This window comes from Mesoplodon mirus, assembly GCF_964341445.2.
Source record: "Mesoplodon mirus genome assembly, chromosome: 12".
Classification (NCBI taxonomy): Eukaryota; Metazoa; Chordata; class Mammalia; order Artiodactyla; family Ziphiidae; genus Mesoplodon; species Mesoplodon mirus.
The window spans coordinates 44,777,450-44,799,269 of NC_138988.1; the positions used below are offsets into that span (position 1 = coordinate 44,777,450).

General features: G+C 40.8%; 1 protein-coding gene across 2 annotated transcripts in view; it reads left to right on the top strand.

Annotated features, from left to right (window-relative positions):
- Positions 1 to 8,466: 8,466 nt before the first annotated feature.
- CTNNB1 (catenin beta 1) overlaps positions 8,467 to 21,820 on the top strand; it is a 41,150-nt gene continuing 27,796 nt past the window's right edge. For both annotated transcript variants that reach the window (XM_082637800.1, XM_082637801.1), the window contains exon 1: positions 8,467 to 8,602. The gene's annotated coding sequence lies outside the window, so the exon portion shown is untranslated. The remainder of the gene's footprint in view (positions 8,603 to 21,820) is intronic.

Below are 21,820 nucleotides of genomic sequence, written 5' to 3' on the forward strand. Positions count from 1 at the left end.
TATGTTTGTGATTAGTATTCACATTCATGTAGATTCCACAGTGATTAATAAAACATCAATTTGTTTAAAAGCCTTACTGATTTTATAGTAGCTTTTTGTCATCATGCAGTTTCTTTTTTTTTTTTTTTTTTTTTTTTTTTTTGCGTACGCGGGCCTCTCACTGCTGTGGCCTCTCCCATCGCGGAGCACAGGCTCCGGACGCACAGGCCCAGTGGCCATGGCCCACGGGCCCAGCCGCTCCGCGGCATGTGGGATCCTCCCGGACCGGGGCACGAACCCGCGCCCCCCGCATCGGCAGGTGGACTCCCAACCACTGCGCCACCAGGGAAGCCTATCATGCAGATTCTTAATCAACAGATACTGAAAGTACAGCTACTATCGCGAGGTATCTCAGAATCTTTTGACACTGAAAAGGCATCCTCATCCTCTTTGTTGAAAATGTCATTAATACCCCCTTCTTTTATTTATTTATTTTTGGCTGTGTCAGTTCTTGGTTGTGGCACGCGGGATCTTTCATTGTGGCAGGCAGGCTTCTCTCTAGTTGTGGTATGCGGGTTTTCTCTTCTCTAGTTGTGGTGCAGAGGCTCCAGAGCACGTGGGCTCTGTAGTTTGCGGCACACGGGCTCTCTCGTTGAGGCATGTGAGCTCAGTAGTTGTGGCGCTTGGGCTTAGTTGCCCCGTGGCATGTGGGATCTTAGTTCCCTGACCAGGGATGGAACCCGCGTCCCCTGCATTGCAAGGCGGATTCTTTACCACTGGACCAGCAGGGAAGTCCCCAACACCCCCTTCTTAAAACATAGTTAAAGAAAGAAATGGGATACATATCCACATACACAAAAGAGTTAAATACCAAGAGAAAATGGTGATGCAAGAGACCCCACAAACCAGTATATATTCTAGGTTCATTTGCTAGAAACACAAATGGTGTGTTTTTTTTTTTTTTTTAACCAAAGGGGGTTTATTTAAACTCAGTTAATAGAAAAGATCAATGTGTAATTTCCAAAAGGGTTCTGCAACAATCAGCAACTATGATAAATAAAGCTGAGTTTAGTTTTAAAAAAATCGCACACATTCAGAATAGATGAACAATGCTTTAAGGCAGATTTTATGGAAGATTTCAGAGTTTTAGAAGAGTGGTCCTGAATAGTGTGAATATAACCCAAAAGGTGCCCAGGAGGATCTATTGGGATGAGGAAATAAAATACTGCAACTCCTATACTGACTTTTTATCTTAAAAAAAGAAGCCAAGCTTCATTGATATTTAATATATGTATTGACAGCAGTACCTGTATATGATTTAAATAAATAGACATCTAGAGAGCATATACTCAAAATTTTTTTACTAACCAGACAGCATAATTTAAAATCTTTAGACATTTTTGTTTTAGAAGACAACAAGCTCAGGATAAACCTGCAGTATGATGTGATTATTAAAAACAAGGCAAAAGTTGCATCATCTTAGCTATATTAGTTAGCTTTTCTTGTGTAACAAACCACACCAAAGCAAGCTGGTTTACAACAATCATTTTTTACTATTTACAACTTGCACAGTGTCCCTTGTTCTGATAATGTAAGAATAAGGGTTCTGAAACTAAGTCTTATGAGGAAAGGTTGAGAGATTTGGGATCATGATGCTATGAAAAGAGAACATTCACAGGAAAGAGGAATATGTGTGTTAGACACTTACAGTCTTGATTTCTTATAGCTTAGATTCTAATACAGTTTATAGGGGAAGGAAAATATTTTGAATGGATGATCCCTTAAAGCAACAGGAATTAAAGCATTTTTTCTTTCTCTAATTGATTTCATAATTATAGAACTATATGATTTCACAGAGTTCCATTTGTGTGGAACGACACAGTCGACTAACATCAAAATTACTGGAAAATCCCAGAGGAGATGGATATATTCCATACTTACCAACTTTTCTCATTTTTATCAAAGAATTGGCTGTTTCTCCTCTTTTTTATGAGAAAAACAATACAGTCTTTGTTTCTATTTCTTTCCCCCCCAATTCAGATTCTATAATCATAAATTCAAAATGTGGGCAGATTTGAAAGTGGATTATGAAGAAAAAGCTTTAGCATAAACAAAAGAAAGATGGACTAAAATGTATGTCTGTCACTGCATGAGAAATGGTGTGACAAATACACGGTAATTTCGTCTAGAGAATGGTGGTAACTCAGAGCATTGCTGTCCACCTGAAAGAATATGTGAAGTAAAATATATTTAAAAGAAAACCCGTGCAAATGCAGTGTCCCTTCTGGATACAGCCGGAACAGTGTTCTGTTTGAATAATTTTATATCCTCTCCTAGAAATAAAATTTCTGCAAAGTTAAATCAAAATGCTATTTAAAAAAATCTATGCATTGTTTAAGAAACTATAGATCTAATTTATTGTAAGATTTAGAATTAAAATTTAAGATCATCCAATAGAGTAAATTTGAATAACCAATAACCTTGAAAATTTAGATCAATGATAAAATTTATATTTTTTGACTTTTAAACAAACAACAAACTAAGGCTGCAATGAAAACAGAAATGTCATTTCCTTCGGTAGCATTATTGGGAGAAAACTCAGAAATGACTATATCCCTACTCTAAGAGAATTTTTTTTTTTTTGTCAAGTAGTTAAAAAAATCAATCTATATGTTCCTCCACTTTTCTAGGCTCAAAGTTATTTTTTGCTGAGTGGTGCAAAATGGAAAATGGACATTTGCTTCTGGCACTGTGACCTTCCCCAGGCCCTGTCCATGCTGCCCTGTCTGATACGGTGTATTTCTGGAACACACTTGTGGTATAACCAGCAATCATTCTCCATAAACACTCAACTTGACAGCAAGTGAGAGTAAAGAAAAAGTCTCTCTTTCACATCAATGAAGAGTGTGCCACACTATAAACACATTTCCTTTTTTGTAAGAGAGGTGATTTTTTAAAAGATTAATTATCTTTAAAAGATGGGCTACAGCTCAACACTGTTATTTTCCTTCTGGCTATACACATGAATACACTAATTTTTGTTTTAAAACCAATGGAGCTGATTTTTAAAGAGAAATCTATAGCTGTTTCATACGTTTTCCAGCTAAGACCCAGCATCAAACTCCCATATGTTTAAGAAAGCTATACCCTCCACCTGCGTACATACACACTCATACACATAAACACCCGATATCCACTGATGACTAAACCATTTGAGATAGGTTGGTGGGGGACAGGGGGGAAGGGGCTGGGGAGGATTTTTTTTTTTTTTTACAATAGGCACGCATAATATTTACTGAACAAGACATTTTGCTCTGTATTCTTTTAGCATGTGGGGGGACTCATCATTTTATTTAGACTTTATATGGCATGGGTTACTCAGTTCGCAGCAGAAGCACCTGCAGCAAATTAATTTGTTGTAGCACATTAATTATCTCATAGCTTCTATTTAGGCTGCAGCTGTTGCTATTATGTTAATAATATTTTTTATCACCACTATATACAACAGGTTATGGCAATAATAGAAATATCTCTTTTTTTGCCCCCCCTCCCTGTTGTTTCCATGTTTCTGTGTCAGAAGGGAAGCCTGGAAGAAATTTAGGCAAATTAAGCCCCAAAGCACACTATAATTTTCTATTTCTGAACCGATTTGTGAGAGAATGGGTAACTGAAATTAGCAAAGAATCACCCCACACAAAGATGGCGCGTGCAGAATTTGTGAAAGCGAAAAAGAAGACGAAGGAGAAGCAACAGAGGGACGGAATACTGCAGTGCTGGGGTGGTGAGTGTTTGGATGGGGGCGGGGAAAATGCTGCAGTTTTCATGAAATAATAAGGTGGGGGAAAAAAGGCATACAAAGAGTAGGTTTTTCATTGTTTGTAAAATATAAACACAGATGAATTCTGTCTTTGGTTTGTTCATGCTTTTCACTCTGCACAGCAGGGATGTTCTTAAGAAGTTGCCCTCTGCGAAATTTCACTAAATGGGAACCGTGGACCCTGCATGATGGGATTATAATCACACCAGCCACTCCTTTTACATAATTTTTTGTTTAAGATCCAGTAAGACTCCCTGTTTTTAATATATATAAAGCAATAGACCTGGATATGTCGATAAACTGAGGGTTTGTGTCCCTATAGCCTAGTGCAAGCTAAAACAAAAAACCAGTGGTATCACATCTACAAATCTCAATGGATTCAAAAACAATATGAAAATTTTTAGCTGACAAGAACATGTCTGCTGCCTGCAGTCCCTGCAATAGCTCACCATGTTGCCTACTAACCGAAAGATCAAAAATTATCGATTTCATGGCGCTGCGTGCTCTGGAAAGAAAAAGCTACTTTAAAATTTGCATTGTTTAAGAAAGGAGTTAAAAGAAAAGCATCATTTTTTTCCTGAACACTTTGGAATGTGAAAATGGCTTGTTTTAATCTTATCCATGATTTAATATAATTCTATTATTTTTAGCAGCTGGAGTCTAGAAATGATTTTTTTCGATGAATTTAGGATTTTGTCGCAGTATACATCTGCAGTCCCAGAATCCTCCGGTAAGTTAATCCTTCTTTCGATGGGAAACGCCTTTAACCTTCTTGTGAATGAAGTATCTGCAACCATTTTGAAATTTTTAATAGAGAGGTGTGTGTATGTGTTTGTGTGTTTGTGTGTGTGTGTGTGTGTGTGTGTATGTTTGGGGGAGGTATGTCTCCAAAGCATGATTTCTTAGCAATGCAGCGGTGTTTGTCTTAGTTCTTAGAAACATTGAGAAACATATACCTTTGTGCTCTTTGAATATGATGGACGATGTCTCCATTGCTTCTCCTTACACTTTCTAAGGTAGCCATTAAAATGTACTTCCTTAGTATGGCAGAGACTCTTGTGTCAAGCCAATGAAGGCCTGGAGAACACATAACTCCAAGCATGAAAAGTGTTCCTGGCATAGCTGAAGCGGCCATGAACATAACATAACTACCACTGCTGCTGCCGCCGCCACCACCATGGACATCGCCTCCCACCACCTTCACTGCCCCCCCTCGTGCCGCAGTGCACACCAGATGCAAGCTTTCCATAGTGGCTCTCCGCCGAATTTGCCCAGTGGGTTCCTAGATGACTTCTGTGTGTAAGAATAGCCAACCATGTAGTCTGACAAGAGGTATTTACAACTACTTAGTCTGTTCAGCTGGAAAGAAATCAAAAGATAACACTGAACCCTGAGATGATGGATTGCAAATCAAAAGCCCCAATCCATAAACAGCCCACTTGATGAACTGCTAAATGAAAAGCTGATTCTGATTTTTGTCCAGTGTTTGCAGGTTGTTGAAAAGAAATATTTTTGAACGAGCCTTCTTAGAGAGTCGGGAGTTATTGTTTATAAATGCATGGAATATTATTTAGTCTTACCTTTCTGCTGGGGGAGGATTCTTCCCAAGGAGATTCAGATTGTCCAGAAGAGACCACACCCTCGCTTCACTGTTTTCTACTGTTTCTGTTTCTTTTCAAGGAGGGCTTCTTAACAATTACAATTACACATTCATTTAAGGATCCTCATCAAAAGGAGCCAGGCATCCATTTCTCTCTAAAGGAAGCTGATTGTCTTAGTGTTCAAGAAATGTTTAATTAGTGGATTTGATAGAGTTAACTGTCCCAAAAGGGAACGGGCCTTCTTTGCAGTGCTGCCTTGATTAATGTTTCTGTCGGAAGTGCAAAAACAATCTGGGCATTTATTTCTTCGCCTAAAGGTGATTCAAAAGTATGTGTTTTAGTGAAGGGACGCTGTACCTTCAGGCTCCATGGAACCACTGCTGGATGTGCCAATGGTCTGAAATCATGACAGGTAATACTTCCTCTGTTAAACCAGCTGGAGACACTTTTGGTTTCCAGGAACACAGCCTGAAATTTAGAACCATTTGTCCTCTGCAGTTTCACAAAATGGATTAATTCACGTCAAACCCAAGTGGCTAGCTCTAGAAGGAAAAGGTGTAAAAAGATAACCAAGTGTTTTTTATGAAATATATTGCCCAAGGTCAATTTTTAAAAATAAATTTTTACAAAATCACTTATTTCACCAACTCATCAGGTATTTTGATGCTTGTATTTCTTGTTGGTTTAATGTTAATATTTGTCTTCATTTCAGAGAAGTTATTCATCTCATATTTTTGGTGAGGCAATTGGAACAATTTCTATCTTGGGGATAAGCAAATAAAAATTCTGAGCAATTTGTTAAATTCAACTAATTTGTCTTAGTGCTAGTCACCCAGTAATTCTTCAGTACACTTAGATGTGATGGGAAAAATAGCTTGCTGCATTGTTGCAAATTTTACATTTCCTTTACTAACATGTGTTTGCTTAAAGTATTAACTAGAGATTTTAAATATTAATTATAAATTTAGATTAAGATATCTAAATCATAGAAAAATGCTTCAATTATCTTGGCATCTAAATAGAGAAATACAAACATAGAAGAGTTTTTATCCTTTAGATGTTCTAATGGTGCAGATATTTCTTAACCAGTTTTAATAGTGTGCCTTATTCAGCAAAACAAAACCAAAACTGAACATAGAAAAAGGAAACGTCTGTTAAAAAATTACTTTGATATTAGTCATCTTAGTTTAAATATATGACTTTAATCAAATCAACTGCATATTCTTTAACTCTGTATATAAACATTAAAATTGGGGATCAGTACCTGAAAAAATGCCATTTACACTTTTGAGTTTATATTAGAAACACTGCTTTGATGAAGTATCTTTTTCCTTTCGATCTGTTCAAATTATGACCAGATGGTTAACTGCAACCATCCTCTACTCTTAATTCTACAGAACTACTAGCAAAGACACAAATGAGAAAGTCATTGTAGACAATGGATCTCACTGAACATCATCTTAGTCTGTGGACTTTCCCACTGCAGGGCCCCACGTATGCTATGGTGATAGACAGCAGTTAACATTACCACGGTATATAATAAAATATCTTTAAGATAGGGGAAAAAATTGAATTATTTAAAGAACATATTGCCCTTGAAGCATAGCTATGCGTAAAACTACATAACCTACTCCATGAGTGAATGAGTAAGAAGGTTTCCTGCCTGTACCTATGTATAAAGACCTATTGTTTGCATGCATTAATTACAGAGATAAAAGCCTCAAGATAACTTTGTTGCTTTTTGTACTCTCTCCATTGTTTTGGAGGAAAAATAAGCATACAACAACAGACTAGAGAATCGATCATAACTGTTTCAGCTTTGACAAATGCCAATCCTGCTGGATTACAATGGAGACATTTCCAAGGTAAATGAAGAACGAACTTCAACCTGTTAAGACGAATTCGAAAATGTTTTTGAAGAATAGAAAATGAGTTTTTAAAAATTAGAAGCTGCCTAATCGATAGCTCTTTCCATAAACAACATACTTGGATTTCTCAAATAAGTGATACCCTATAAATGCACCTCCTCCAAAGAAAAATCCTCGCCACCACCACAAAAATCTATTGATACTTAGTAACAAAGTGGAACCACATGAAAATGGAATCTGTAAGAATTAACCTAGTTGGCAGGGCTCTAGAGCTAGTCCATTTCTATCAGTCATTTGTTCACAGTAGGGACTCATCAGGACTTGTTGAATTGCGGGCTAGGCGCCTATCCTAACGCGAGTTCACAGCCTTCGGGAGTGGGGAGAACCGGCGGCTCGGCCGGGTACTTCATTTCCAGATTCGGGGTGAACAGCCGGTAGGGATGCGGAATCCACGATCCGGACCGTGGGGGGTCTCTGGGGCTCTTGGCTCGCCTGCGAGCCAAGTCTTGCAGACAGCCTGGGGCCCAGACCGCAACTACGGCGGAAGCACGAACGCGCCGGGGTCCCCTGACCGGGAGCCGGGCGGCGGCGGCGCCCAGCAGCGCCCGGAGCGGGCGGGCCCCGACCTCATTCCCCGCGCCGCCGGCGCGGCCCCGGCCCCGAACTTCCGCCCTCCCGGGACCTGTGCCGCCTGGCCCGCTCGGCCCCGGAGGGCCTGGGTCCCGATGCCGCCTCCCGCGAGCAGCGGGCAGCGCGCGGCCAGCCCCGCGTCCGCTCTCACGGCCCGGGGCACGCGCGAGGCGGGGACGTCGGGCTCGGGACAGTGGAGAGTACCAGCGTCGTCCTCCCCCCAGCCTACCCCGGCTCGCGGGGGCCCTCGGCCTCCCCGACTCGGACCACGGCGCCCTAGCGGGCCGCTCTCCGGTCCCGCACGGCAGGGCAGCCGCCAGCCTCTACCCCGGACAGCGTCCGGAGAGGACGCGTGCGCCCCGCCCCTGCCCCGGGCGGGCGGACGGCGGCGGGCTGCTCAGCGGCGCGGGGACTACTTTCCACCGCCCCCCGCGCCCCGCCCCTTGTCCTCGCGCGGCGGAACGCTTCGCGCTGCGCCGCTGGCGGCAGGATACAGAAGCTCCTGCGCGACTTATAAGAGCTCCTTGTGCGGCGCCATTTTAAGCCTCTCGGTCTGTGGCAGCCGCGTTAGCCCGGCCCCGGGAGCGGAGAGCGAGGGGAGGCGGAGACCGAGGAAGGTCCGAGGAGCAGCTCCGTTCCCCGTTGAGCCGCCACTGCAGGCCGAGGACGGTCGGACTACCGCGGCGGGAGGAGCCTGTTCCCCTGAGGTGCTTGGGCGCTCCTTTCCTTACCCTTCTGGGGCTGCTCCCACTCCCGCTTCGGAGCCAAACTTCGTCGCGGGCGCGCGGTCCCGGCGGCGGCTGGGAACCGGGCCCAGCGCAGCCCGGAGGCCCCGGGTGGGGAGCGGGGGTTGCGGGCTGGGGACGCCGGGGAGGCGGCGGAGGCGGGCCGCGCTCGGGGGGCGGAGGGCGGCGGCCTGGCCCGGTTCCGGTCGCGCCGCTCTTCGGGGGCCCGGGGGGGCACCGCTTTCGGGGAGGGGGCGCCGCGAGGGCGCGTCCTGGCGCTCGGATGGCCGGCGGGGTGTGGGGGGGAGTGCTGTGGTTTCTGTCCGGGGCTCCGGCCGCGGCTGAGTTTGGGGGAGGGACCCTGCGCTTCGGGATGCGCCGGGGTGGGGGGCGGGGTGGGGACGGGGGACTCCGCCTTCCCGGCCTCCGCGGGGAGTTGGGGTGCGGGCGCTGGGCCTGGGACGCCACCCGAGGTCCCATCTCCAGGTTCCCCCTTTCGTGCTTAAGGACGGATTGTTAAGAGGCTCGTTAGTATTTTTTTTTTTAATGCCCTGCCGGCGTGAGTGCGCTTGTTTAAATCGAAGCAACTTTAAACCTGAGAGGATCCAAACTATTATTGCAGACGGTGCGATGCGCCAGGAGGGTTTGCACAGATAAAAATCCATATCTTGCACGTATATTTTCTTGTACGGTGCAGGTGGGTGAAAGCGGCGTGCAAGGGAGGTCCTGGGAAAAATAAGGGCGAGGGCGACTGGCTTACTGGCTCTTATCAAGTGACCCATGGGATTCAGACTCTGACTGCTTCGAGAATTTTGTTCGTGGAAATTCTTTATTCAGATAGTTTCATGGCAGCTAAACTTGATTTTGAGAACATTTTCCAGCGGGGTGAATTTTTCCCTCGCTACGAAATTGCCCGAAGGAAATTCAGGCGTTGCAACTTAGTTCCGTGTTTTGTCTGGGGAGAGGACTTGGAACAGAGACTTTCGAAGTTCAGTTCTTACAGCCCGCTTCTGAATCCGCTAAACTTGAAAGCTTTGGCAGTCGGATGTAGTTGTTTCCTTCGTTTTCTGTTCCCTGTTGGAGGGAGCATTGTCTCCTACTTTGTATCTTCCAGACATCTGTGGTCTCCCCTCCCCCCCGAGTTTGTGAGTGGTGAATGAAGGGAGACTGGCCTGCTGGTATGCAGAGGTCGGCAGAAGGAAATCGAGGAGTGGTTTTAGTGAAACGAGAGCTTTGTGTCGTGAATAGTGGTGGCTTAGACTAGACAGCAACTTGAAGAGACGGCTAGCCTTTGATAAAGTCTGGGCTGCTGTTTTTTAGATCGCTAAGTTATAAAGTATTTTGTCTGGAACTTGGGAAGCCATTTCATTATTGTCCCTTGGTGTACATTCAGTACCTTCAGCTATCTTCCTGTTAACTTGTCTTCGTCCTAAGAAATATTGGACATAGCTTGAAATGTTATTTATATAATGCTGCTGTTTAGTATCTGCTTAAATTAGTGACGTAAACTTCTACTTGGGAGGCTCCCCCCCCATCTGAACTAAGGTGGCTGCTACATTTATTTTACTTTTACATTTAAACCCACAAATCTCTGGGTTAAAAAAAAAAGTGCCATTAAGGTTTGAGAATATCCTTTCACAAAATTTGATTAAGTTGTGCCCAGTATTCATTACTTTGACCTAGTCTTTGTTCTGAAGGCCATGTACAAGGCCCTAAAGTGATTGCAACAGTAACTTGAAAAACATCCAGAAGATTATTCTATAGGATTAAAGGAATGCTGAGACTATTCAAGTCTGAAGTCCTTGAGGGGGAAATTAAAAAACTGTACTAGAAAGTTTAGTATAGTATGTAACTTAGAGCCCTTGTGGAGTTCTAGGCCTGAGATTCTTCCAGAGGCTAGAGCAGTCATTTAAAATCGTTTTCAGGAAAAACCAATTAAAAAAAAAAGGGGGGCTAAAAAAAAAAATTTAGCAGTGTTCAATTGTCAGTAAGTGTTCAAGAATTTTCTTTCTTTTGAAATGTTGTCTATTTCCTTTACCAAGGTAATTATGGAGAAAAATGTAGATTCCCATATTAAAAGTGAAACTGAATTGAGCTTCCTACTGTTACTAGTGATGAAGAGAATAAAAATTATACATATAAATGAAGTGTATTTTTGTTTTCATAGACACTTCCCTCCTCCACCTCCCCAAATGGGAAAGGGAAAAGTTGAAGTAGGCGTATTTCTCTAAGGGTGTTTTGAGATTTGGTCCTTAGGAAAACTATCTGCAGATATCCTTTTTTATTGTTGGGAGGGGTGGAAAGAGGAGCGTAAGTATTGTTGAAACTAGGAACATGGAGAATTCGAAAGTTTGAATCTCAGTCTTTTGTAGTTATAAGTAGCAGTGAACTTAAAACCAGAGAAATGTAGTATATGTAGTATCTTCAGCCAAATGAAACTTTGTTGTTATTGAAATGAAACAATATACATCTGTCCAGTTATAATAAGCTTTCATTTCTCTTTTATGGTTTATTAGTTGCTGATAATAATTGTAGAGGAGGAGGTGGTAAATTTTAAGTTTGTACTTTGAGCTTGGTTGGAAGCGTGCTTGATTGCCAACCCAGGGCAGAAGGGATGAATGCATTTAGAGCAGGACAAACTTCTAATAAAAAGTATTGGCAACTCTTTCGTGCTACATGTTGACATGTGACATTGGTTGTGAAAACATTAGTTGTGTTAACTTAGTTGTATTCTTGTAGCTCTCTTTTTGCTGGGAATATGGTATCTTTAGTTGAAACACCTTGACTAAAAACATTTTTATACCATAAAAGTAAATAGTAAAACATAGACTAGGAGCTACTGCTTGCTGATTAGTCCAGAGCATGTAGCTGTTGCCTCTTGTACCCTCATTGAGAGGATACCGAGTTGCAGAATCAGTTCTCATTCTTTAACAGACTGTTGTTTATGTAATACCTTTCTAATTGTGGTGTGATAGAGTAATAGGCTAAAATGAGTACTTAAGTTTCACGAAGGGAAAATATATGATTTGTATTGCTTGACAATGAGTAGGAGTTAACTTGTGTAGTTTTTCATCACTTAAACTCTGGAGAAAGTTCTTTATTTCCTCTGTTTACTTAAGAATGCTGCTTTTGTGTTTTACGCAAGTCTGAGCTTGACCAGGTTTGAAATCTAGATACTTCTGTTGAGGCCTGAACCCTGCCTGTATCCTTGAAGTATGTATTTAATCTGCTTTCTCCCTAAGGAAAAAGAAGCTCTTAATAGAGAAAGTCAGTCACATTAGGAACCCTTTTTAGAGTTTAACTATCTTTGTAAGTTTGTTAATTGTGGGCATCTCTTCTTTTAAGAGAGATTCCCCATCCCCAAAGTCTCCCTCAAACTTGATGCAGTTGAGTGAGAAGAGAGTTAGGGCATGTTATTGGATGCTTCGGTCACATTGAGTGCCCTCCAGTGGATATAATATAATGCTAATGATATTTTTTTCCCTATCAAGTTTGTGTGGAATATATTTACAAACAGTTTTGATGGGAAAGCATCAGTCAAGGAACCTTTTGAATTCTACAATAGCTTATTTATATTATTACTGCTAATTAAAAGATCGGCTTGAGAACATGTCATCTCAACCATTATTTGCAGGAGAAAGGTCAAAGTTAAATGAGGGGTTAAATTTTATTTGTTACTTAAAATAGGAAGTTCTGCTTAAATATATCATAATTATAAACCAAAAACCCAGTATAATTTTGGGGTAAATGATCCTCATGTCTAGCCATATTAATGAATTATAGAAACTAAAATTCTCAGAAGTTAACAAAGAAGTGAATTGTCAATTTGTCTAAAATCTCTTACACAGTAAAACATGAGTAAGTCTTCAACTTGGTTATATTTTCAAGGAATATTATGTCTGTGTTAAGAACTGGATATCAACAAAGCTAGTTGAGTCAACTTACGTGAACTCTAGAGCACAATGCCTAGTGACTATAGGCATTTGTATAGCGTATACATTTGTATAGTGCTGTGATGCACAATACCAGTATTTTGACCTTTAAAATTTTCAGTAAAAACCTTTCTCCACACTCCTATGTTAAAAGTTCTTGCTGCTTCTATTAGTATCATTATTTTATGAAAATACTTGTTTTAAATCAGATTCTGATTAGTAACAGGAAGAAAGCCCATTGAAAATAGCTTTTAGGGACTTCCCTGGTGGCACAGTGGTTAAGAATCCGCCTGCCAATGCAGGGGACACGGGTTCGAGCCCTGGTCCAGGAAGATCCCACATGCCGCAGAACAATTAAGCCCGTGTGCCACAACTAGTGAGCCTGCGCTCTAGAGCCCGCGAGCCACAACTACTGAGCCCGCATGCCCTAGAGCCCGTGCTCCGCAACAAGAGAAGCCACTGCATTGAGAAACCCGTGCACCGCAATGAAGAGTAGCCCCCGCTCGCTGCAAATAGAGAAAGCCCGCGCGCAGCAATGAAGACCCAGTGCAGCCAAAAATAAATAAAAGCAATCGTTAAAAAAAAAAAAATAGCTTTTAGAAGTCAAATGGTCATTTTATGGGAAATTCTCAGTTTAGAAAAAAAAAACTTAACTTTGTATATTTTCCATAAATAGGTGCTTGAAATGAAATTTAAAAGTTGATTGAGTAGGGAGGGAAAATGACCGTATCACTTACTGCTCCATTTTGCTCTTGGAATTTAGTATATTTTTGTGGAAACATTGATAATGATTTTTGACTATTTAAGAAATGTATTATTATTATACCTTTTTATTAATAGATTTAAAAAAATTATTTAACTTATTTATTTTTGGCTTTGTTGGGTCTTCATTTCTGCACGTGGGCTTTCTCTAGCTGTGGCGAGCGGGGGCTACTCTTCGTTGGATGAGCGGGCTTCTCATTGTGGTGGCTTCTCTTGTTGCAGAGCACAGGCTCTAGGCGCGCGGGCTCAGTAGTTGTGGCTCGCAGGCTCTAGAGCACAGGCTCAGTAGTTGTGGCACACAGGCTTAGTTGCTCCGTGGCATGTGGGATCTTCCTGGAACAGGGCTTGAACTCGTGTCCCCTGCATTAGCAGGTGAATTCTTAACCACTGCGCCACCAGGGAAGTCCCTGTTATACCTTTTTAAAAACATGAGGCAAGATTGCCTCAGCTGTTTAATATAAATGGTTATTTCAGAATGGGTTGTGATCCCTCATAAAGCATCATATGTGGAATAAGTGATGTCTAAGTCCATAACTAGTATTTGCATCATTTACTGTCTCTAGGTCAAATAGCTTATATTCCTTCCAGTTTTCCAAGATTTTTATGAGAGTAGATTTGAAAGTTCTCCTGAAAACTATGTACATCTTACTTAAAAAAAAAAAAATTCTGCCTGTTGGGAGCCTAATTTATCCCTTGAAATTGGCTGCTTGTCTTCATTTATATAGCATGCAACAATTTGACATTCAAGATAAATGACTAAAGTAAGATTGCTGTCACAAACCATATACGATTGATCTTGCATCACAGTGGGAATAACTACTCAGTGTCTCCAGCGCCAGGCAGGTATGGGCTAACTGGGACCCTGTGAACTACGACAAATTGGGGAACACATGTCCTATCTAAGCCAGTCTTCAGCTCCAGCCATTGTGTGGGAAAGTAGTTCATGTTTCCACATCATCTGAATTTTTTTTCCCTTAAGAGAAGCAGGAAATCTGGATTAATGTGCATGCCATGATTTGCACACATTGGTGAATGAAATTCGTGTTTTGAGACACTGTTTAACACAAATTAAATACACCTGTTGGCAGGATCTGCCAGTTTGTGACATCTGCAGTAGTCCATTTAGAGTACAGTTTTTGGTAATACGATTCTGTGGGTATGTATGCATCTGTATCTATGTATACATAAGTATATATATGTATAACTTAGAAAGTAAGATTTGTTAAACTATTAGGTTCATGTTTGGCACTTGAAAAATGCCTTGTATCAATTAATTATAGATTAGGAACTTAAAACAGGCTCATATTACTAACTTTGTGAAATCTGGGAAATGTACACTTATAAGTTTAGGAATTAAGATGGGTTGGGTCAAGGAAAAGGAGGAGAAATAACTTGTTTATTACTTGATAATCTTAAGTATAGTTTTAAAAAATGTTTTCTTAAATGAGGTCTCAAAACTTAATCTTTGAAGGTACCTAAAATGCTGGACAAGTTCTGGCTGTGTGTACACAATCATGTCAGCCTGAAATTTTATTGATGGCGTTAACTCATGTCCTGGTTTTCAGCCGAAGTCTGCATTTCTGTGATAAACTATTATCAGACTAGATTTAAAACTGAAAAGCAAAGTTTAGGTAATGAAATATTAATTGAATATTAGTTTTATTTAAATTAATGGCTTACTGCTATTTGGTCAGAATAAATTTATGCAGGCAATTAAGTAGATACTGGTTAAATCTTTTGCTGCTAGGGCAAGGTTTTTCATTTCCAGAGTTTGAAAAGTTGGGTATTTAGTTTTCTGACTACATGTTTAAATGGCAAACTATGTCTGGACTGAAAACGCAAAACATAGGCCAACATTGGTTTTAAAAAAAATCTGAAAATAGTGCTGTAGACTGCAATTGTTTGTATATGATATGGTATAGAATGCAAGCCAAACTGTTAAGTGGAATTTTTTTTTTTTTTTTTTTTGCGGTATGCGGGCCTCTCACTGTTGTGGCCTCTCCCGTTGCGGAGCACAGGCTCCGGATGCGCAGGCCCAGCGGCCATGGCTCACGGGCCCAGCCGCTCCGCGGCATATGGGATCCTCCCAGACCGGGGCACGAACCCGTATCCCCTGCATCGGCAGGCGGACTCTCAACCACTGCGCCACCAGGGAGGCCCTGTTAAGTGGAATTTTAACAAAACATTCATCCCAAGGTGTTCACCCCTTGGCCTGTTCCGCAATCCCCATATAACTTTCCAGAGCCACTGTAAAGTTTCTCTTGTGATAGTCCAGAAATTTCCTGCCTCTGATTTCTTTTGAACTTGTTGAAAAGGCCTCCCCTGCACCCCCCCAAAAAAAACAGTTTGAAAAGTATGAATAGCTGGATGATGCTGGTTTGAAACTGCTTCATGCAGTGCCAGTTTGCTCCCCTGTTTCTTTCCATCTATTAATTTCTTCACTAATATTCCCATGGTTTTACTTGTGATTTCATAACTTACATGTTGCTGGACTGATATTTTCCTTATAACTGATGTAACAGGTGTGTTAAACAATTCGTTAAAAAATTGGGGGTGAGGGAGATATTTTTAACCTGTTTCAGTTCTTTGAAGTTCATCAGTCCTCATGGCATACAAACGATAGCTGTGATAAATCTTATTTTAAATGCTGGTAGCTGACTTGGAAGAAAAAGATGTGCACATGTTAAAGGGTTAGTTAATAAGTTTCTTTTATTAACAAGGTTTTATGATAGCTGAAATAATTGTGATATTTATGTACGCACACTCTATTGTACATTATCCATATAAAATTGTGAGAAGTTAGATTTACTGCAGACTTTCTCGGGAATGCATTTTGAAGATGATCTTAAAGATTGTAATTTGTTTCTTGGGGGGGAGTTGTAAAAGCTGCCCCCCCACTTTAAAGTATAATTAAGTGGTTTGGGGGTAAGGGTATAGGGAGTGAGTCTGTCTTTGAAGTCTTCTATATACCAGATGAATGACCCATGTGTAAGGGAGGAACAAGGGTTTCTTGGAAATATTTTTCAATCCAACTAACTATGGAGGTTTCCTGGTGGAGTTCCATTCTATTGTGTAGAAAATGCTGAGGTAGACACTTAAAATCTCTCCTGAGCGACTGAAAGAATGTAGCAATGTCAAACATTACTTTATACCCAACAGTTCATTTAGATACAAAAGTAGACACTACATAAATGTTACATAGGAAACATAGTATGCTGACATGGTACTCTTTAGATAGATTCTTATTAGTCTTTCTGGTACTTTGCTTAAAGTTGTTTTACTTAAAGTTTTTAAATTATTTTATTATTTTTTTAATTTGATATCTTGGAAAAGCCACATGAGATATGAGTGAGGTTTATATCGTTGTAACTTTTAGTTATGAATGTCCTCTGTGATCCATTTACAAGGTGAAACTCATATCTGATAGTTGTCCTCTATAGGTCACTGTTTCCTGCCTTAATTCTGCTGTCCTTTTTCCTAGGTCCTGAGTCAGAGTGCCAGCCAGTCTATTCCCCGTAGAATGAAAAGAGGCTAGAAAGTTTAACAGATTAGAAATCTGGGAGTCACTCATAAGGCAAAGTAATGATAGTTAAAATACTAAAACTGGATCATTTTTGTAGGAATACTTACATTCTTGAATCATGCTTGAAGAATGCCCTGACTATATGCCAAAGAGCCTTAGGTTTCTCCTTATTGCCGTTACACCCCAGATCATATTACATTTCTCTAGAAAGTGCTAGGATAGAAGACTGTTTAACCGTCTCTTTGCTCATCAAACTAGTCCCCTTTTCCCCCTCAGAAGCTAAATAAGCAGGAACTCCTTCACCTTCTTATCATCAATCTGCATGGATGGAGGGTCCATCTTTATAAAGGAGTAAGCATTATATTCTGGTCAGAGGCCAGTCCTAACACATGCCTTTTGTAGGACTGTGTTTCTTTAGTTATGCCTCACTCTTCTGTAGGTATTACCCGTATCCCTCCAGATTTGAATCCCATTGCTGTTTTTGGTCTCCATTTCTCACATTTTATCATCTCCTGAAGTCCATTCATTGTGCCTTCTGGAACTCATAGTCCTTAGCAAATCCTTTTTATTGTCTGTCTGTTCTGGGAGTGTTTTCTTCTCTTTCTTGCTCCAGCTGTAACCTAGCCTCTCCACTGATAATCCTACTGACTTTGAAACTCTCTGAAGTGGTAGATGTTTCCTCTTCTTGCACACCTTTTATTGGTGGACCAAGAGGTAGAGTAGATGTCTTCTTTGTTCCTCATTATCACTTCTTGACCATTCTTTTCCAAAACTTTAAGCTTTGACTCTCATGCCATCAAATTATACCACCCACTACCCCTCCTTATTTCAGCCATTTACCAACTTTCCTGGGTCATTCCCCTGCTTCCTTGAATACCATTATCTCCTGGCTCACTGTCGTCTCTATTTCTGTCATAATTCTTGGTTCTTGGTGATATCAGTATCCATGTGGAGCAGTGCTACTCAGAATGTCACCTGGTCTGTGAACTGTTTGTTACAGTATGAATTGCAGTAAGGGGTTTGTGCCAAAATGTAACTCACCTGTATCGCTAAGTTCAGTGTTTAGTTCAGCTGACATTTTTTGGTACCAAAACTTTTTTGATGAAGGAAGCAGTATGTTTATATAATCTGGCACAAGCTCCTTAGGGTGTTGTGGTCTGGTACTTTGAGTAACACTGATGTAGAGGATGCTTCCGCTCTTCTGACTTCTTAGTTCCTTGATGTCCTCTCCTCCAATGATTTTATTTTTCCATCTGATTCAGCCACCCCAATACTTCAATTCAAACAGCTTTTCAGCCCCACTGAAACTTACACTGTCTTTCTAAGCTTTTCAGTATCTCTCACCCTCACTTCTACCCAACTGAAATTTCATGTTGAATCATAATCACTTCCTTATATACTCTCTCAACAACCTTGTCCCTCTCTTGATTTCATGTCCAGTGGTCCTTGGTCTCTTAGTTCACCCCTCTTTATGACTATCATTTTCCTCTCTCCTCAAACCTCCCCAAACCCCCTCCCCCATCCTTGCTTTCATCTATTTCCCTTGCTTTCTATTTCACAAAGCATATTGAATAATTGGAAGAATTCCTGTATGCTCCCACATCTGTGACTGTGCCCTTTACCTTCTCCTCTGTCATCATGGACAAACTGTAGTGTTCAGAGATAAGGACAACCAGCTCATTTCTATACTAGATCCCATTCCCTCTTGCTCTCAAGAATACGACCCTGTCATTCTCCTTTCTCTTGCATCATTGGTTTTTCCTTCTATGAGCATACAGATATTATGCTAATATTATGATATTATTTGTCCCATTTAAAACAAAAAAATCTTTTCTTCCTGTTTCCCCTTTCATCCACCCAGTCTGCTTCTCTTTCGAACAAGACACCTTGAAACAATTGCTTGGATACACTCTCTCCCCTTTTCTTTTCAGCCCCTACCAGTGACCACCATGTTATAAATCTCTAGTCCTCATCTCACTTAACCTCTCAGTAGCATTTGGTACAGTTGCTTGAGACACAAGTTCCCCTTGGCTTCTAGGCCACTGCATCTGCTAGCAGGTTTTCTTTCTACCTCACTGGTGGTTCCTCCTTAGTCTTCCTTGCTTTTTCTGTCATCTCTGACCTCTATGTTGTAGTGGCTGAAAATTTAGTCCTTGGACCTCTCCTTTTTCATTGTCTAAATACACTCCAGTCTCATAGCTTTAAACATGGTATTTAATCTATTTGCTCATGGCTTCCAGATTTATATCCCTAGCCTGGATTTCTCCCCTGAACTATGGATCCTGATAGCCAACTTTTCCCCCAACATTTTGGATGTCTCAGAAGCATTCTCATATGTAATATCTAAAACTGAGCTCCCAATTTCTCTTAAAGCTGCTTCTCTTAGTCTGTCCTAAATGGAACTCTGTCTTTCCAGTTACTCACACTTAAAACCTTGCTGTTCTTGACTGTCTTTATCGCACCCCATATCCTGTCTGAGAATTGTGTCTGCTGTCCGTCTAAAATATGTCCAAAATCTAGCCATTTCTTACCATACCATTTCATAGCCTTGCTGTCCTAATCTTTTGCCTGGATTACTGCAAAGTTCTTCTAACTGGTCTTCCTGCTTACACCTTTGTTCCCCTTAAACGTATGCTTGACACAGTGGCCAGAATAATCCTTTTAAAGCAATAGATCATATAACTTCTCTGTTTGAAAACCTCCAGGGGCTTAACCGTCTCATTCTGTATGAGCACAAACTCCTATGTGTTTGGACTACTCTCTTTATCACCTACTACTTTCCTCCTCTCACTCTTCATAGAAATAAAACTGAAAGATAAGAAAGAAAGAGGGGAAACCAGTAAAATAACTACGGCAATCATCCAGGTGACAGATGGTGGTGGCTTAGGTTAGGGTGGTAGCACTAGGCACAGAGCAGCTAGATTGGAGGAATGCTTTGGAGTTAGAAACAGTAGGCTTTGCAAACTCAGTAAAAGTGCAATTCTTCCCCAACTTCCTATCTCCTATCTCGCTTTATGTTTTTCCTTAGGCCTCATCACTGTCTAACATAATAGATTTTTTACCCCCTTTTTCTTAGCCTCCTAGAACATAAGCTCTAGGAAGACAGGGATTATTGTCTATTTCCTTACTGTTTTCTTTCCAGTACCTAGAATCATAGTACATAACTAGATGATCAGTGAATATGTGTTGAGTGAATGACTTTTAAATCTTTTCACCTCATTTTGGATCTTTTCCAATAGCATACAGATATATTCCATCTTTGCAGAGGTGGTTCCTTCCTGTCATTTATGGCTCATGTCAGATTGAGTTCTTCCCTCTTCACTCATTTTCACTTTATTATATTCTTTTATTTAGTTTGTGGCATTTAATCATACTCTGAAGTAACATTTGTTTACTCGCTTGTTCTTTCCCCCTGTCACTGTCTTTTTCTGATTTGTATGCCTGGTACTCAGAACAGCATCTGGAAGTTGTAGGTGCTAATAAATACTTGTTGAATGGGTGAATATTCTGGAATTGGATGACCTTTGTTGCTTTCCAGCTAATGCCCCTTTAATTTCTCTGCTCCCTTTCATAGTCTGAAAGAGATATCCTATGGATATGGTCTTCACTTTTCATCTCCTATTCCAGTTTGTGTTCTGCTTTCATTATTTCAGTGAATGTGCTCTTGCTGAACTCACTATTGGACCTCCATGCTGACCAGTCAAAGAGATACTTTTTACCTTTAGTCTTGCTGGATCACTCAGCATTTAGTGCATTTTTTTTTTTTTAACTTCCCTCTGGAACCGCAGTGTCCAGTAGAACTTTCTGTGATGGTGGAAGTGTTCTACATCTGTGTGGTCTGATATGGTCGCCACGAGCTACATGTGGCTCTTGAGCACTTGGAATGTGGTAATGTGACTGATGAGCTAAATTTTAATAGAATTTAAATGTAAATAGTCATGTGTGACTAATGGCTACTGTATTGGACAGCGCAGTTCTAGAAACATTCTCCTTTCTTCCATTGCACCAAACTCAGTAAGTATCACAACCTAATTGCTCAAACCAATTGCTCAAACCGTCTTTAATTCCTCTCATCTACTTTAATTTCTCTGATCTACTGCAATCAGTCCATCAACCAGAGACTCTTTTCTATCTCCAAAGTATTTATCTAATCTAGCTACTTTTTGTGCCTAGTGCTGTTACCCTAGCCTAAGCCACCACCATCTGTTACCTGGACATTGCTATAGTTGCTTTACTGGTTTCCCTTTTTTCTCTTCCCCTTTCAGTTTTTTTTCATTATAGCCAAAGCCAGTTTTGAAAAACTCAAATACGATCTTGTTATTCACCTGCTTATAACCTTTTATGGACTTCCAGTGGCACTTAGAGTAAAAAATACATTTTTTGACAAAGGCTGTAGAGCCCTACATGATCTGGCTATTTTCAGCCTCATCTCATTTTAATCACACTTTCCCACTTTAATCGAACCACCATGGTCTTAAAAGATGACGGGATCCTAATGATTGTGGGCTTCTGCACTTGTTTTCTTGTTTCTGGAATGTTCCTGCTCTGCTCCTTACGTGCTGGCTCTTTTGCATCTTTCTTCAGGTTTCAGCTTGAAGGTTATCCTCACAGCTTAAAGGTACCCTTGAAGGTTACCACAGAAGCCTGTGGCCACTCTGAGTAGGACCTTCCACTTGTCTTTGTGTCATTTCCACTCCATTCTCCCACTTGTTACTTAGTTATACACTTATCACTCTTTGTAATTGTTTATTCAGTTGTTGTCTGTCTCTCTATCAAGAATGCAAGGACCACGTCTATTTTACATCACCACTGTGTTCTCAGAATCTATTACTCTTCTTGGTGTGTAGCAGTTGCATAACAAAATTTGAATATATGAAATCTTTACATTGCATTTATGATATTGGTATTGCTATATCCTGGAACTATGGAGTAAATGAAAGAATTGTGAGAAAGATTTCTTGTGGAACAGAAAATCTCTTGATT